At 49.4% G+C, this 17,066-nt stretch overlaps 1 protein-coding gene across 12 annotated transcripts in view; it reads right to left on the bottom strand.

The window, feature by feature from the left end:
• ITPRIP (inositol 1,4,5-trisphosphate receptor interacting protein) overlaps nucleotides 1-11,172 on the bottom strand; it is a 31,175-nt gene extending 20,003 nt beyond the window's left edge. For 10 of the 12 annotated variants that reach the window (XM_032490990.1, XM_032490979.1, XM_032490984.1 and 7 more), the window contains exon 1: nucleotides 10,924-11,170. The gene's annotated coding sequence lies outside the window, so the exon portion shown is untranslated. Of the gene's footprint in view, nucleotides 1-1,641; nucleotides 1,889-2,796; nucleotides 3,004-10,923 lie in introns of those variants that run through there. The other 2 variants (XM_032490989.1, XM_032490988.1) reach the window with 2 other exon arrangements.
• Between the last annotated feature and the right edge of the window lie 5,894 nt (nucleotides 11,173-17,066).

The following is a 17,066-nucleotide window of genomic DNA, read 5'->3' as shown; positions in this document are numbered from 1 at the left end:
TGGCCTGGACTCCACCGACAGGGTGGGAGAACCCACATCCTTCCTGTTCCTCCAGCACAGCTCACGTGTGTCACTTGGCGGGCAAGGGATGGAAAAGGCAGGGAAGCCATCAATCTCCCAGGAAGGACACGGCGTCCTTCTGTCCAGGCATGCTGCCTGACTTCCCCACAGCAGGGGGGGGGGGTGACACCACAGGGTGTCATGGAAAATCATAGCATCTTGGGACAGACAGAGACACAGACAGATACACTTACACTGAGGCCTGGGGTTTCAGAGGCTAAGGGATGATGAGAAGGCCTGTAAGTCACAGAGACAAGGAAAGGCTCCCCTGGCAGCCCTGAGTCGAGGCCCACACCCCCCTTTCTCTCATCCATACTTCCCAAGGAACCTCGAATCCAACAGTCATTGCAGGGGGTCGAATGGCAGCCCTCAAAAAGACAAGCCCTGGTGCCAATACTTGGACCCTATGAATGGGAATTTGGAAGAGGGGTCTTTACCAATATAATTCAGGATCTTAAGATGAAACAGTTCTGGATTACCCTAAATCCAATGACAAGTGTCCTTATAAAGAGACAGAAAAGTGGAGGACCGACAAAGAGGAGAAGGTGATGGAAGATGGAGGCAGAAGCTGGGGTGCTGCTGTCCCAGCCCAGGAAGGCCTGGAGCCACTGGAAGCTGGAAGAGGCAAAAGAGGATTCTTCCTTAGAGCATGGGCCGTCGAGAGTAGCTTGATTTCAGACTTCTGGCCTCCAGAGAGTTCTCCAGAGAGAACTATGAGAGGTTCGATTTCTGTTGTTTTATGCCACCAGGTTTGTGATCTTCTGCTATGGCAGCCCTAGGTCTGAGACCAATGCAGCCTCAAAGCACAATGCACCCTCCTCTCCCTTACCAGCTCTCCCACTGACTTTCCCATTTTTGCTGGGCCTCTCCAGTGTCCCGAGCCATCGCTGATGCAGCCTCTGCTCTGCACCAAAGCCTGGAGACCCCACACTCTTGGGGCTCTCCCTCCTGGCCTGGTGTGGACCTTTGGAATCAGCTCTTCTGAGCTCTCCCTAATTCCCAGCCACCTCAGGAAGCCCTGGCCCTGGAGGGCTCCCTTCCCTACTTCAGGGAGTTCCTGTCCATAAGACACAGTCTAAGTCTGATGTTCAGAGCCTGGTCCCAGTCAGCCTCGGGGACCCCTTGGTTCCCACTTGCCTGGCCCAGACACTGCAGATTATCTACTGTGCCCTGAAGCCCCTACTCTTCCCCACCATTCCCTGCAACATCCATGCCTCACATCTCTGCTGCCAGAACCCCACCCAACGGTCCTCACAGCCAGCCCAACTCAGAAATCACTTCCATACAGCTTAAATGGTAGAGCACATGCTTAACATACACAAGGTCCTGGGTTCAATTCCTCAAAAAAAATAAATAAAAATAAGAAATCACTTCCAAAAGTCTTCCAATCTCCCCACCCCAACTCCTGAGACAAATCCTTCTTTCTTGAAAGGGCTAGAAGAACAAGGGGAGGGAGACAGCATCTTTATTGAACCCGAGTGCAGGCAGGTGTCTCCTGTAGATGGTGTCTCCACAGAAGTGTCCGTAGCAGGGACCCAACAAAGGCTGGCTCCGCAGGCCTCTATTCTTAGCTCATCTTACCGGTGCAGCAGCCCTGTTTCCCAGGCAGGATCCCAAGGCGCTGAGAGGTTGAGCAGTTGCTCAAGGTCACACAAGTAGAAAGAAAGCAGAGCAGCCAGACCCCTTGCTGGGCCTGTGGCTCTGGACCCCACTGGCTCCTCGGTGTATCCTGTGCTGCCTGAGTTCTGGTCTTACTCCATTGCCTTCTTTGCTGTGAGCTCCTCTAGGGCCCGGGTGGGCCTGTTTGCCATGATATTCTGCAGAGTGCCTGGCAGAGACCAAACACAGGGTTGTCTGCTCACTAAGGATACACGCAACCTTGGGGACCCACCAGCTCACACACTGCACATGGGAGACGCCCACTTTCTAAAGAAAGCCTCTATCAGTGCCCTCCATCCTTAGGAAGGATGCACTTCCTATAGCGAGTGTGCACCAAGGGCCTCCCTTGACCCCAATTCCCAGGTCAGATTCCTAAACCTGAAACCACAGGGTGCATTTTAACAACAGAAGCACAGTGCTAACCATTTCCCACAGCGAAGCAGCCCTCGTGACTGTCAGACCTTGGCTTGGCTCCAACTACTGTTTCTCGGAATTTCCCCTCAGCCTGTGGGCCCCGTCTCACCCACAAGAGCGGCTACACGGAGGGAACACAAACCCACCTCTGCGCAGGTGTGCCAGGGCTCCCCAAACTGTCCCCATCTCTCCCTTCACCCGGTGTTTGCTACACGCCAGGCCCCCAAGCAGAGGGGCAAATGCTCAGGACAAGCCCCACTTTTGCCCCGGGGCAGGGAGGGCGGTCTGGAAGAGGGTGCCAGACCCCAGCAGCCACACGGGCTTCCTGTGGAGGGGACTTGAGGGGGTGGGGCAGGAAGCAGAGAGTAAACACAAAGGACAACAAAGGGAAGACAAGGGCCTCCCTCGACATGCCACCGCTCCTTTTCTCAGAGCTGAGCTGGGGATGGATGAGGTTAAATGGCCAGTGCCCAGCAGCCACCTTCCCTGCGATCCCCGGATAGGAACACGGAGAGCTCAGCCCAGGATGACTTCCTGGCCTCTCAGGCTTGGGGGGTGGGCTCCCCGGGCTTTTCTGTGGCCACAGAAAGGCAGATTCTCCACTCTCTCCCTCCCCACCCATTGCCTTACTCCTGTTACCCACGCCTTACTCCTGTTACTCACGTCCTGGCTCAGAGGGATTCTGGCCCCAACACGGTAGACTCCCAGGCGGTGCTCCTACCCTGGTCCCGAGGCTTGGGCGTACCTGACACAATGCCTGGGCCCCAGCTGGGCTGGGAGACAGGGAGAGAGAAGGGGAGGAACGGAAGCACTCTGGGCCTTCTGCACACACACACACACACACACACACACACACTCAGTCACTAACGCTCTATGCCTGCAAAGATCTAAAGACCCCTTTCATCTTAATAAAGGGGAACAGCAAGAGACACAAAGGCAAGAGGGAGGCCAACCCAGCTGTAAAAAACTTAAGAGCCTGCGGTTGGCCTCTTGGCTGTGCTCTCTGCTGCAGGAACCTGGGCTGAAAACAGAGCCGGCGTCTGCCCATCCTCCCACATCAGGGCTGCATCTGTCACAGCAAAGGTCTCCTCCCACAGGGTTAGCAGTGGGCCTAGACTGTAAGGCCAGGAAGTTAGAAAAATGACCCCCAGAATCATCAGACTCCCTGGGAATTACACAGAACAATGACCTACAACCACATGGTTTTCTAGCTCCAGGGATGGAACGATGATGAGAATGTGTGGATGCCCATGCTCGGTCCTGGCTTCTGCCAGAGGCTGCAGCTGGCACATAGGTATCCCTGAACCAATGGCAGGTACACACGGGTCAGGCTTGGGCGGGTTGCAAGCAGCTACCGATAATACTGCCAAGTTCATCCAGACATCCTCCCGCCCCAAGGCTGCCCAGAAAGAAACATCCCAAAGCTCTTCAGCTCAGAAGAGCTTAACACTTTGCAGAAGCTTAGTAGTGAAGGGTCCAAACTCTGGAATCAGAGACCGGGGTTTGAATCCTGGCTTTCCCACTTGCGTGACAGCAGCACCTACGTCACGGCACTCTCATCACACGGTCGTGCCCTGTAAAAGCCATTGTTACTGGCATGAGATGGGAATGGAGCGGAGCATTCTGGATGAAGTAACCTTCCTAAGCTTTTTTCCCGTGCGGCACCCTATCAGAAAAGCAAAGTGCTAACAGTGGTAAGGGCCTTGGGAAATCTGAGCAAAAACCCTTCCGGACACAGCCCTGGAGACAGATGACAGCCACATTAGGTCTGGCTGGACAGCCTTCATCTAACTGCAGGCTGACTCATCACCAACGTTGACCAAGATGACGACCCAGGAATGAACCCTGATGTAAGTTATCTGACCCCCCAGCTGCCCCTCCCCTTGGCACCCACCTCCTCGCTGGAGATCCCTATAGAAATGGTAGATAAATGGAGGATGACGGGATTTGATGCAAATTATGTAAGAGAAGAAGAAGAGAAGGAACCTTGGTAGAGTGACACAGAGCAATTCTCCCCTTCTGGAGAACACCAGACAAGCCACATGGCCCTGACACCCATGGGAGGGTTGAATAGCAAACAATGTACTGCATTCACTGAGATCTGAGCATTGTGCAAAATGCTTTATGTTGCTGTAATGTCCTCATGATAAACCTCTGAAGGAGGCACTATCCTCATAAAAAAACTGAGGCACAGAGAGGTGAGGCCACTCCGACAACATCACAGAGCTGGGGTTCAAACCCAGGGCTGTCCAACTTTCAAGCCTCCAGTGTTCCCATGGTACCCTGCTGCTCAGTGGCCTGGTACCTGTGAAATATTAGACACGCACTTATGGGCTTTCATTCTCTGTACTGTTTTGGGAAAAGCAGGTGACAATTTAGGTGAAATCTGAGGTCGGGAGTTAGACTTAAGGAATCTATGATGTTCCTTCCACTCAGAGATTCTGGGAGTGTGACCAGGGATATCTGAGATGGCTTTTCAGCTGAAAAGACAGGAAACCTCCTCTGAAGTGGATTAGGAAGAGAGTGGAGGCCCTTCCGACCCTGGGCGGTGCTTTTTTGGGGTGAGGCAGTGGGGAGAAAGAGGCATGGATACATAGGGTGGGTGCATTCTGGGGCAGCACACGAGGGTGGGGCCAGCATCCCCACTCTCTTCCCCTCCAGCCCAGGCATGCTGCCGTCCTGCCTCCTCAGCGACTCTGGAACAAAGTCTCAGCAAACAAAGGACCTTTTCACGAACTTCAGGCGGGTCTCCTGACTGCTACTAAGAAAGCTATTGAAACAGGCTCCCAGGAGAACAGTTTGTTACGAGCACGTGGTTTTGCACCAACAAGCAGGGCCAAAATTATGACTACGCCCTCCCTGTGGTTTGATGCAGGTTGGTAGGAGACCCTCCTGCATCCGCTGCAGCCGGAGGGGGAAACTCCAGGACAGCCTCAATGAGGAGCCCCTCCTCCTGGGCAGAAATTAAGTGTCCCTCTGTGTTATTCATCTGGAAGTGAGTCATTTGAAAATTGTGGGCTTTGATTTTTTTTCTAGGGACTTCCATCTGAGGATCTCAAAGTTCTCTGAATAGCATTTTGTACTGGCTGTTACTGTCCCCATTAAACAGACAGAGAAACTGAGACCTGCCTGTTAATATCACAAAGCAAGTCACAGCAAGAGGGGACCTGAGGTTGGTGGTCTGCTTGGTGTCTTCTCACCTTTGACCCTCAGACTTTGTGGGACTCTGTCCCTTGGCAGGACTCTGTGGACACCCATGGCTGTCCTCTAATACCACTCCCCAAATCTCTGGTATATCTCAGACATCCCTGAATTCCTGTACAAACTACTGAGGAGGAAGGGATTCTACAGGTTTTACTTAGCCCACCCAGAAGTCCATGAGGAATGCCAGATGGGTGAGAGGTGAACTCTGAGACCTTGCTTCTATTTCCAGCTGCTACAGACTCTTGCTGGAGTGGATTCTGGACATGCCGCCTCTGTGTGCATTTGATCACAAAGCTCCCTGAGGCCACAGAAGCCCCAGCACAGTGTCCAGCACATCATAGGCGCAAAATAAGTACATACTCACTCCATTAATGAACAGTAGTTCCCTCTTAAGTCAGCCCCATAGGAAAGACGTGGATATCCGTGTTTCTCACTTTCCTTTGGGGGCATTGGTGAAGAAGGGAAAGCCACTTTTCTCATCTCCCCACCCCTGCTCTGGCCTGCTCTTGCCCTACCCACTTCAGGGATAGATTCAGGCTGTAGAAGGGAGGCCCAGAGTCACGGAGGCCACCAGTAACCACTTAGGAGTCATGCTTTTTGCTCCGAGTTGCAGCTCAGAGAACTAAACCAGATGGCAGCTGTCAGCACAGTGAGTTCCCTCAGGCCAAATCCAAGGCCTGAAGACTCTCCACCAGCTGGCTCACAGCCCAGCCCTCTGACCTGCAGCCCTGCCACCCTCCCCCGAACCCATCCTCCAAGAAACACACCTGTGGATGTTACGCCTCCGCCTCCAGGGGGCCTTCCCTTCAATATGTGTCTTACAGTTGGGTGGTACTCGTTTCTCCCAGTTTAACTTAAGGTGGAGGAGTTGCCTTGGGCAACAGTGATGTCACCTGTGATGTGCTTCCATTCCGCTGATGTCATGGGTTGGGCCACGTGGATGAAGGGGGAACGCGCTTCCTACAGGAAAATGTCACGGGTCCCAAACTGCTCAGGAGGATCTTGTACACCTCCTGGGCTCCACAAATGATCCTCTTCCTTCCCAGAAAACCTGCTCATCCTTCCTTCCCCGCTGGGTGCCTGTTCCGGCCATGCCTCAAACCCCAATTTCCCTCTCGCAGTGTCGGTCGAAAAGTCTGAACGGACAGCTTTGCCCTTGGCTCTGAGTGAACTTATGCAACAGCCCTGATGGTCTCCTTCTCACCACATGGGGGCAGTCTGGGTCCCTGTGGCCTTGCCCTTAGCCCAGGCCTCAGAGGCAGCAGTGGCACTAATGGGGAAGCCAGGGTCCCCATGTGGCAGAGAATGCAGATCCTTGATTGACCTCTACTGTTTTTAAGAGCCCATCTACACCAGGCACTGTGCTGAGTGCATTCCAAGCAGGCCCTATGAGGGGTCATCCTAATTTCGCATATAGCATTTACCCCTGTGGCCTCAACCTACAACCCTGAAATTTTACAGTAATTATTTAACTTATGCAAAAGCAACTCAATGTAGATGGGAGCTAATGCTTATAAAGCCCTGAAAGAAATAAGTAAAACAAAACAAAACAAAATAAAAGAGGACAGGGAGAAACCCTACTGGTAAATACTGCCCTTGAAGCACTGGCCAAGGAGGGACATACAACATACAAGAGTACTGGTCTACCTGGCAGGTCGGTCGGTCTCTGTTTCCCTTTCCCTCTCCCTCTCCCTCTCCCTCTCTCCCCTTCCTTCCTTCCTTCCTTCCTTCCTTCCCTCCCCCCGCTCTCTGTTGGTGAGGGGGCCACAGAAGGGAACAGACCCCATGGTATTGGACCATCACTCCCCTCCTCCTTCCCCTACCCTGATCTGAATCCAGCTTTGCCAAGCACAGGTTGCCTTCTGATCTTGGGTTTCCCACATGGCTTGCCAGGATGCAAGAAGCAGGTATCATCCAGGCTTGATGATGGTCACAAAGTCTCCGTTTTCTCTCAAATTCATACACTAGTAATCTTATTTGTACATCCACTTCTGGGAGCTCTCTCGAGATGACTCAGTAGCCTATGTCCCAACTGTTCTGAAAACTGTGGAGACAGAGTTTCTGAGTGGGCACAGCCAAAGGCCAGCCCCTGGGACAGGTGACATAGTGCAGGTAAACGCCACCCTTCCAGGCAATCTGCTGGGCACCAGCCGACCCTTTCCAGAAGACATGATGACTTTCTCATTGGCTGAGAGGCCTATTTTGTTTAAAAATACTACCTACGGACAGCATGTAGTAAAACACCCTGTTTCAGCTCATGAAGCACTAAAGTGCACAGTGTGGAAAATAAGTGATCATATATATGGAGCTGTGAAATGGAGTTTGGAAAGGCTTCCCGGACGAGCGTGGGGCGGGCGTATGCAGGTGAACAGCACAGGACAGGGATGGGGCTGTGGGGCTGCCAGTGTCAGGACAGCCTGTCCGGATACTTCTTCCGTTGTCCACTCCTGCGGGCGTTCTCTGCCAAGGTCAGAGGCCCTGCATGGCTCTTTTCCTCTGCACCACGCCCTGGTAGCATTTACTCATCACCCTCATGCCAGGCCCTAAACTGGATTTGCCACCTCACATGCCCAGTGATGAAGAAGGAAAGCCATCTGAGGCTTGGGCCAGGCCTCCTATCAGCCACCAGGGCCAGGCCTGCCTCTTTCTTTCTTCTAGTTGCCACGTGAGTTTTCCATCTTCCTCTCTCTGACCTGAGAGCGGGTATGACTTCATTTGACAAAAAAATAAAAGAGCAACCACTCTCCTCTCTTTCCCACAAGGGCCCCCAAACTAACTAGCTTTTGAAGCTTAACCTGCTTCTTGCTCTATGAATGCTCAGTGACTGGGGCTCAGTCTCTAAGTTTCTGAACACTTTACTTCTCTGTGCCTCAGTTTCCTCAACTATGAAATGGGGATACCAATACCTATGTCACTGGGCGACCATGAAGACTGAATGAATTAATACAGGCAAAGTGGTTTTGGGGAAAAAAAAAAAAGCCTGGCAAATGTTAAGCCCTCAGTAATTGCTGGTTATCCATAATTCAACTGCTGTGTATGGTTGTACGGGTGGTGTACTGCTCAAGAACACCGGGCTCGCCTCGGGGGGTGGTGAGGATGAATCCAGCTCACGGGCAGCATGCCCAGCTATGTGCCTTGGCTCTGTCCACCCAGATGAGGCCCCTTTTTCTAAATGGTACCAGGATGCCAACCTCTTACTGAGAGGAAGCGCTTTATTCTAATTCACACAAAGGATGGAACAGGCTAGCAGCAGCCTGGGAAGTTATTATTATCAGCTTTCAGCTCTCATGGCTATGTCCCCCTCCCTGCGCAGCAATACTAGATTAGTCCCAGCCACAAGTAAGGTCCGGCTTCTCAGCTGCCCATTACACCTGGAGCACTAGCCCCTCCCTTAGGATGCTTATCGGGTAAAGCCTTCCCCAGGACCGCCCCCCCCCCACCGGGGTTGCCCTACTACCTCATCCCAATTGAGGGGAGGCTCCACCCGAAACACAGAGCCGCAGAGTCTTGGACTCTGAAGGGATCGTCCCTTTGTAAATGTCAATGGCCATGTGTCTGCTGACAGTGATGGTGGTGCGTTACATACAGAGGAGCCCCCCTGGTCAGCAGGTTCCTCCTTATTCCTGGGTGAGTAGGATCTTTCTCCTGCTTCTTGCACCCAGTGAGTCTCTGAGGCCAGACAGAGCAAGTCTTCTCCTTCTCTCAAGTGACCAAGTTGGAGATTCCTGAAGGCCACAGCCCCGTCCCCCTAGGCTTCTCATCCCTGGGGGAAATACTGCCATTTCATTCCCTTATCCCTCACAAGAAGCACTTTTCAGACCCTCCATGACATTCCCTCCCCTCCTCTGCAGACAAGTGAGAACAGCGCTGTGCACACCAGCCTCCCTCACAGACGTGCACCCTCTCCTTCATACAGAGACCCCCATCTTCCTTCTCTTTATTCACCCTGGAGGGTCCAAGAAGGAAAAAAATACAAAACCAAGTTCCTCCCAGATGATACCTTCTCAGGTGAGCAATTTTGCCAGAAGCCTCTACCAGAAGTTTCTCCCCGTTCTTGCCCTCAGATAAAAAAGTTCACTCACACACCCTTTTCTTTGTTTCCCTTATGGGCGCAGCAGGACGGTGCTGCAGGAGCCCAGGAAGCCTTCTTGGTAAGGTAACAACTTCTGGGACGATGGCATCAGGTTAAAAGTTCAGACCCTTGCCTCCAGAAAGCCAGAGCTTGAAACTGCTGCATCTTTGAAAATTATGGAGCTAGAGGATAGCACTTGAAACCAAAGCCTTTTCCTTGGAGAGTCAGTATAACCACTGTGTGGTTACCCACAAGTGGAAAGTATGAGGGCAGGATGGCCTGGAGCAGCAGAAGCACACAGGGAATTAAAACACAATGAAAGCCACTTAGGCACTTTGGCTGGAAGGAGGACTCAAAAGCACAGCCTATTATGTCATTAATAAAAAGGTGAAGGGCAGCAATTCTACCTGTCGACGTGCCATTTTCAAGGCTAACTTGGACCTGTGAGTGCACCCAGCACAGATTAGCTTCACCTGGCAGCCTTTCCGAGGTCCAACTGGTTTGTAAAAGGGAAGGGCCCTGGGTCAAATCCAAAAGAGGAACCAAAAAACAGAATAAGACTTGGCAACTAATTTAGGTCCAAAAGCCCTGGGCCCAGGATCCCCCAGTGTGGTGCTCTTCTAGCTTTGAAGGGGGGTGAGGAGATGGTTCTCATTCCAGGCTGAGGAGCAAAAGACAAAGTGCGGTCCCTGAGAGGTTCAGTAAAATATTTTCCCTTCCTGGGCGGCAGCATTTTTGTTTTGAAACAGAAGGAGTATTTTTGGATGGGAAGCCCAGCCCTAGGGTTTCTGAGTCCCTCTCTACTCGGCAGCCAGGAAGGCAGAAACACTGGGAAGGGGTCGGGGATAGTTTAGGGGTCAGGTGGCAGAGGCTAACTGCAGCCCCAAGAGAAAGTTCCGCACACGTGGGGTCTCCTCTACTAATAGCTCCGAAAGAGGAAGCGGCGGGGGCCTCATCTGGCCCCAGGAACCTAGTAGGTTCATTACGTTAAACCGAGAAAAAAACAGGCTTCACACCTACTCCCTCCTTCCAGAAGGGGAAGGAAGGAGGGTAAAGAGCTGGCAAAGGAGCGGGGCGACCCGACCAGTCTTTCTGCCTTAGCCCTCTGCTCAGACCATCGAAAGTAACGGATCATCAGGGCCGCTGAGACAACAACGTGGTCTCGCTTCCGGCGCCGCGGCTCGAGGCGCCCGGAGGAGGAGCTGCCCGCTGCGCTGGGGCTGCAGCAAAGCGCCGCGGCTGTCCGCGGCCCGGGAGAGGCTGGAGCGGAGAGGCTGGGGTGCAAGTCCCCGCGTGGCGCGAGGAGGGACAGGGAACCGCAGAGGACAGGCTCCCTGCCTTTGCTCTGGCGCCGTAACAGGGTCCCCCAAGTTAGCCCCAATCTGGGGGGCCGAGCGGGCATCCCGCTCCAATCCGCCATCTCGGGTGCAGCTCCCCGACCCCCCTTCATTTTTCCAACACACGAGATGCTCAGGGAGGACGCAGAGCCTGGCGGCTGCGGGCCCGGGACTTACGTTTAGCCTTGGTCCGTGCTCCCGGGTGCGAGAAGGACCGCGCGAGCCCCGGCTGAGCACGCGGGTCCCGGGGGCCCCGAATCAGCTGTCTGGCGGTGATTGCGGCCGAGCGTCCCGCCTGGCAATTAGAGGGACGGGGGCAGCGATACCCCGGCCCGCTCCCGCCTTCTGGCCTCGGTCGGCTGGGCTCTAAAGGGCTTTGGAGTTACTCATTTCCTGGATGTCAAAGAAACTTTTCCTCCTTATAAGAACAAAACACCCGCCTCTACTCGCGTCCGCCGAGGCTCCTTAAGGTGGACCGTGAGACTTAGGGAGGGGCTGCACCCAGCGTCCGCCGCAGAGGTCTTCCCATCGGCCACCCCAGAAACTCCAGCGGGGACAACAGAGCCGGAGGGTGATTGGGCGAGACGGGATTTGGCTACTGGAGTAACCTGGGGCGAATGGACGGGGAGTCAGGGAGGACGCCCTTAAAAGTCGGTCTCGGGGGGCGGGACAGAAGGGGTTAAAGCACTGCACGCCTCCGGAGCGTTTTCCGCGGCGCGTTTTACAAGCGGTGGAATTTCCAGAGGCCAAGTGTTTTGTCCTCTGGAGGAAAATATAAATCGAGACACAACGCCGGCCCATTACTCTTTTGCGGCGTGAATGGATTAAAATAACTCACCAGGTTTTATGATAAATGAATGCATCGTGGCCTTTTCCTGAGTAACCAGACACAAAGGAGAATGATGACTAAATGCTTTTATCTGTAGAGGGCGCTTTAGCGTCCAAAGCCTGTTTAAGGTTGGGATGTTCGTTAGAGCCAGATTTTAGACAGGAGCGAACTGAGGCCAGGAGGGGACAGCAGCACCCTGGTAATTCTTGATGGGTTATGAAATCCGTAACCTATTATCTTTTCTTTGTGACCTGCCCAAATTCCACAGCCACTAGAAGTGGCTGGGAAGGGCTTGAATAAATCGTACCTAAGTGGCTTTGCGGCTTTCAAAACGCCAGTGACAGTGCCTTGGGGGAAATTATGAGAACACACTGTCCGAATGATTATCACCATTGCCACTGATGTTTGGTGTTAGATCACCTTCTTCCTCTCCTCGGCAAGCCAGCGAAATAGCTTTAACACTCGCCTGGAAGACATTAGGCTGAGTCCGAAAGATAAACAGGCAATGAGAACAAGTTCTAAAAATAGAACCCCTGGCCCTTGGCCCAGGTTACTCTTATTTTCAAGCGTTTGCTGCTGCTCACAGCTCTTTCCTTACACAAGGACAGTTATGACGGAGTTTTGGGGGCTGTTGGGGAGAGTTTGGGAATGGGGAGATCTGGGGAAACATTCTTGAACGGTCTGTGTATTTCCAAAATGTCTGCAAGTTGGATGGTGGGGTGTCACCCACCCAAAGCAGGAGAGGGAAATTCCAGGGAGGTGGGGACTGATAACCACTACGCTTCCATAAAATCCTTAGGGTAAGAATTAAGGGTTATTCATGGTGGAATGCCAAGGTTAACGTCTGAAAGCCTTCTGGTATCGTCATTCAATATGCAAAGCTGTTTCAGCATTTTCTGACCAGCTGTGTATATTTATTTATACAAGCAGCATTTATTAAATTTGCTTTTCTTTTCATTCTTTGTGACCTGATGGTCACCTTTATCTCCCCTCTGTTCTTGGCACTTGGTCCACTGTCCTAACTGGGCATCTAGGCCGTTCCTGAACTGGCCTCTACTTATCTCACCAACTGCGTTTCTCATTCCATTTTCCACACCAAACCTCTTGCAGTTCTTGGAACTTGTGCTTCTCAGAATGTGATACGAGGTTTGTTTTTCACTCCCTTGGATGTTCACATGGGCTCTATCTCCTGCCTGCAGCCTTCACCCCACCTCTTCCTTCAACCTGTCACCCCCTGCTAATGCACACACACTTTTTCTGCCTGGCTGATGTGTGCTCAGTCTTAAGGTCTCTGAAGAGTCGATTTCTCCTCTAGGAAGTCTTCCTCAAACCCCCATGCCTGGGTTGCTCATCCTCCCCTCCCATTTAGTTTCCATAGCAACTTGTGCTTATTTAGAAAGTGTTTTTAAAAGACAGGAAAATACAAAGATTAAACTTCTGGGAACATTAGAGGCCAAAAAGTCAGGGAACCTCTGCTTCAAACACAGAAATGCTGGGGGAAAAAAAGAAAAACCATATCAACAATTGGAAGAAAGATGGATCAGTAGGTGTGAGACAGGAAGAAGGAACTCAAAGGCAAATAGTGGTATTTGACATGAACATAAGCACAAATGGCCAAGGACTGGGGCTGGAACCTACTCAAGCTGTATGTTCTACAAAGGCAGAAATCTGGACTTGAGACCCCTGCCTAAAGCTGACACCCTGGGAAGGATATTAATGTCTGGATAACAGAGGAAGAAAGTTTCCCACTCGTCCAGGGCCACAGCAAGGAAGGCTGTGCTTTGTCTGGGGGCCATGGATGAATTAAAAAGTGTCTGCTATAGAAATTGAAACCATTAGGCTTCCTGTGCCATACTTTGGTGTGAGGTCCCAGTTTATACTACCCATGTGGTGAGGTGAATCCTGAACTCAACAAAGAAAATAAAGGCTGGTTCCAAAGTAATGAATCCCCTTGGTCCTGTCAGAGCAAATGCAAAACACAGCTGTTTATTCTGCTCTCTGACTGATAGAACAACTCCCACTGAAGATGAACTTACAATAAGGAATTATAAACCCAACTAGGAAATGAACCACCTGAGGGACTGGATCAGTAAAAAGCGGGAGAATTAGCCCCTGAAGAACCTGAGACAATAGAACAGTTTGAAAAAGACCATAAAATAGTTATTTCAACATAATTACAGAGACAAAATGATAGGCCATAGCACTAAGAAAAAAGAATAGGCAAATTTGAAAAATTACAAATACAATATGTTGAAATAAAAAGTCTAGTCATTTGCATAAAAAAGCCCTGAATGGTTGGAACTCTTTTTTTCTTAAGTCAGTCATAATGTATTAGTCAAAATTCCAATAAAATAATTCATTAAAAAGGGGAAAATAAAGAAAAGTAACATACTAATCTCATTTATGAATACTGTTTCAGAAATCTTAAATAATTAACACAGAATCCCAGCTGCACATCAAAAGAGTATTATATCACAAGTAGATCAAAAAAGAAAAATGGAAAGATCATTATCATACATGCTTAAAAGCCATTAGACAAAATTCAGCATCCAAATACAGATAAACACTTCTGCAGTATGACAAAAGAAGAGTGAAGTTCAGCCCAAAGCCAGTATCGTGCTTAATGGGGTAACAGTAAAAACCTTTACATTAAAATCAGTGCAGAAACATCCTCCTTCACCTGCCTCCTCTTTGTTAGATTTGTCGATTAGGAATGTGTTAAGTTGCAAGTACTAAAACACCTAACTATAATTTTATGCACGTCTAAGACTACAAAAGATTAAACAAATAGGACCTTATTTTTCCCAAATGAGAAGTCTGTATATAGGTTGCTTTGGTTCAATGTCTTCATTGTTTCAGGGCTGGTCAAAAGTTGTGAACATTTATGTTTTGCTATTTATTGCAAAATTGTCCTCCAAAGAAGTTTCACCGATTTGGACTCCTGGAGTATGAGAATGCTTGTTTCCTCGCATCCTTTTCAGCATTAGCTATTTCCTAACTTTAGTTTGCTTCTTTTATCAGTGAAAAAAAGATATTTCAGCGTCTTGTTGTGTATATCTTTAATTACATATGACACTGAACAGAACCTTATTACTGACCATTTTTATTTCTTTGTGAATAATCCGTAATAACTTCACCTATCTTTCTGTTGGCTTGTTTTGTGTGTGTGTGTGAAAGTTAATGGAACTTTTTTTTTTTTTCATAATCTTTGGTGCTAGATGTGACTTCAAATTCCACAGTGAATGGTGACTTGTGACCAACACCAGACCAACTGCAGGGCAGCCTCACATTGTACTTCACATTCAGGAATGTTGGAAATAAAAAGCCAAACAAACATGGGAACAGATTTCCTTTTCACCCCCCGCTGTGGTTATCCAGTATATGGAATAAAATACACGACAATGGGAGAGACAGGAAGCCAATGCTAGTCATGACGGGTCTGATGGATGGAAAAAAAAAAGCATTTTCCTTGATACGGTCAATCTCTCACCATCATGAATTCACCTTTGCATGCAGTTTCAAGAGGTAATAACAAGTTGGCCTGCGAGTGTTTCTTTGGAACAGGCTGCTTTGCTGAGACCTCAGAGGTCTTTGTTGTACAGGATGGATGATTTGCATTTGGCTATTTTATCCCTCAAGGTCTACTCTGGGAAACTGCCTCTTACCTTTTCTTGTAATGTTGGTGCCAGCAGGGCCTTTAGAGATTATTTACCAACAAAAATGAAGCCCAGCGATGTTAGGTCACATACTCAAGGTCACATTGTTGGTTAGTGACACTATAATAATGGCTAAAACTTATACTATGTGCTAGGTATTACTCTAAGCACTAATTCTCATAATAACCTTATGTAGTAGTATCATTAACATTCCCATTTAACAGTTGAAGAAACAGGCCCAGAGAAGCTAAGTAACCTGCCCAAGATCACACAGCTATTAAGTCAGGATTCAAACCTGGAACTTTGGCTCCAGACTCTTGCCTGTAACTACTACACTCTATCTTTTTGTTCAAAGTAAACCCCCTTCAAATGTACAAAAACACTGAATTTCCTCAAGAATGACATTATAATAATTAGAATGTTTTTCAAACTTTTCTTAAAATAGGTTTTACCTCAGAAGCCAATATACTCTCACATACAAGTACATTGTAATTGACAGGCAGTTTCCTTAAAATTAATTCTTATGCTGACTACAGGGGATAGATTCTGATGTTGTGCCCTCTTCTCCTTTCTCTTGAAATCTTTTATCCTTTTTTGAAAAAAAAAAAAATGGAGGCCACAACTTACTTGTGAGTCACGATTTACAGATTGAAAAAAATTCTTCTTTAAACCACTCTTCTAGCTCTCATCTCTGTTATGAAAGCTGTTAGCGGTTTGTATATGTTCAATTACCATGCACACACACCACTCGGAGTGGGAAAGACTGTCAGATAATTTCTATCAAGCTTATTTCTGGTCAGGAGGTACTCACTGCACTCCCTGTAGTTCATGGCTAACGATGGTACACCGGGGCTTTAAGACAAATCACCAAGCTGTAATCTTAGGAAAATCTTCATTTACTCATACATTCATCCATCCATTCATTCAGCAAATATCTGAGCACCTATGATATGCCAGGCATTGTGCTAAATCCGGAGTTGGCAAGCTGGCTGGTGGGCCAGAGTGCCACCTGTTTCTGTAAATAAGGTTTTCTTGGATTCCCCACCAGGTTGTTCATTTATGTATTGTCTGTGGCTGGTTGTGTGCTGGTGGCAGTCAAGTAGCTGCTACAGGGACCATGTGGCCTGTGGAGCCTAAAATGCCTCTTAATCTGGTCCTTTACAGAAAAAGCTTGCAGACTGTATGCTAAATTCTAAAACACAGTGGTATTTCAGGCTGGTCTCTACCATTCTGGAGGTTTGAATTGTCCTGCTTAGCTTAAACTGGGCTTCACGCTTCTTTGGTGGGGCTGGAGGGGGAGGCTGGTGCTTTTTGCCTCCCTTGCTTTGCCTCAAAGAACACCTGCTCACAGTAGATGCCCAGCAGGCATTTTGTTGTTGTTGTTACTGAAACTCTTCAGTAGATCTGGCAGCAGATATTGGAAATAAAGCAACCTGCCTATGGGATAGACAGGAGTTTATTCCTTTCAGAGAGCAAAGAGTTTCCTTTTACAGATGCTTATCTTTGCTGCTCTGAGAAGCAAGTCATAACTTTTGTTGAATGCCTACTGTGCATCCAGCCCTGTGAGTTAAAAAATTTGGTTCTTTGGCACTTGCATCAAAGATGGGAAGAGAAATGAGATACATGCATTTATAGACATACTTAATACCTCTGTTTTGGGACCTGGTGTGTACTTGGAGACGATTTTGTTTAACTACCTTAGAATCTTAAAGGTTTGTGTTCCAATAGCCTTTAACTAGTCACTAGTCACTCCCAAGAGTAATTCCTGTGTGCTCAGTGCATAAGCTAATTGTATTTTTCCTTTCTCCCTCCCACTTTCCTTTCTTTCCTCCCTC

The sequence above is a fragment of the Camelus ferus genome, chromosome 11 (genome assembly GCF_009834535.1).
Source record: "Camelus ferus isolate YT-003-E chromosome 11, BCGSAC_Cfer_1.0, whole genome shotgun sequence".
NCBI classification, from domain to species: domain Eukaryota; kingdom Metazoa; phylum Chordata; class Mammalia; order Artiodactyla; family Camelidae; genus Camelus; species Camelus ferus.
This window is presented reverse-complemented; position numbering and strand designations above follow the sequence as displayed.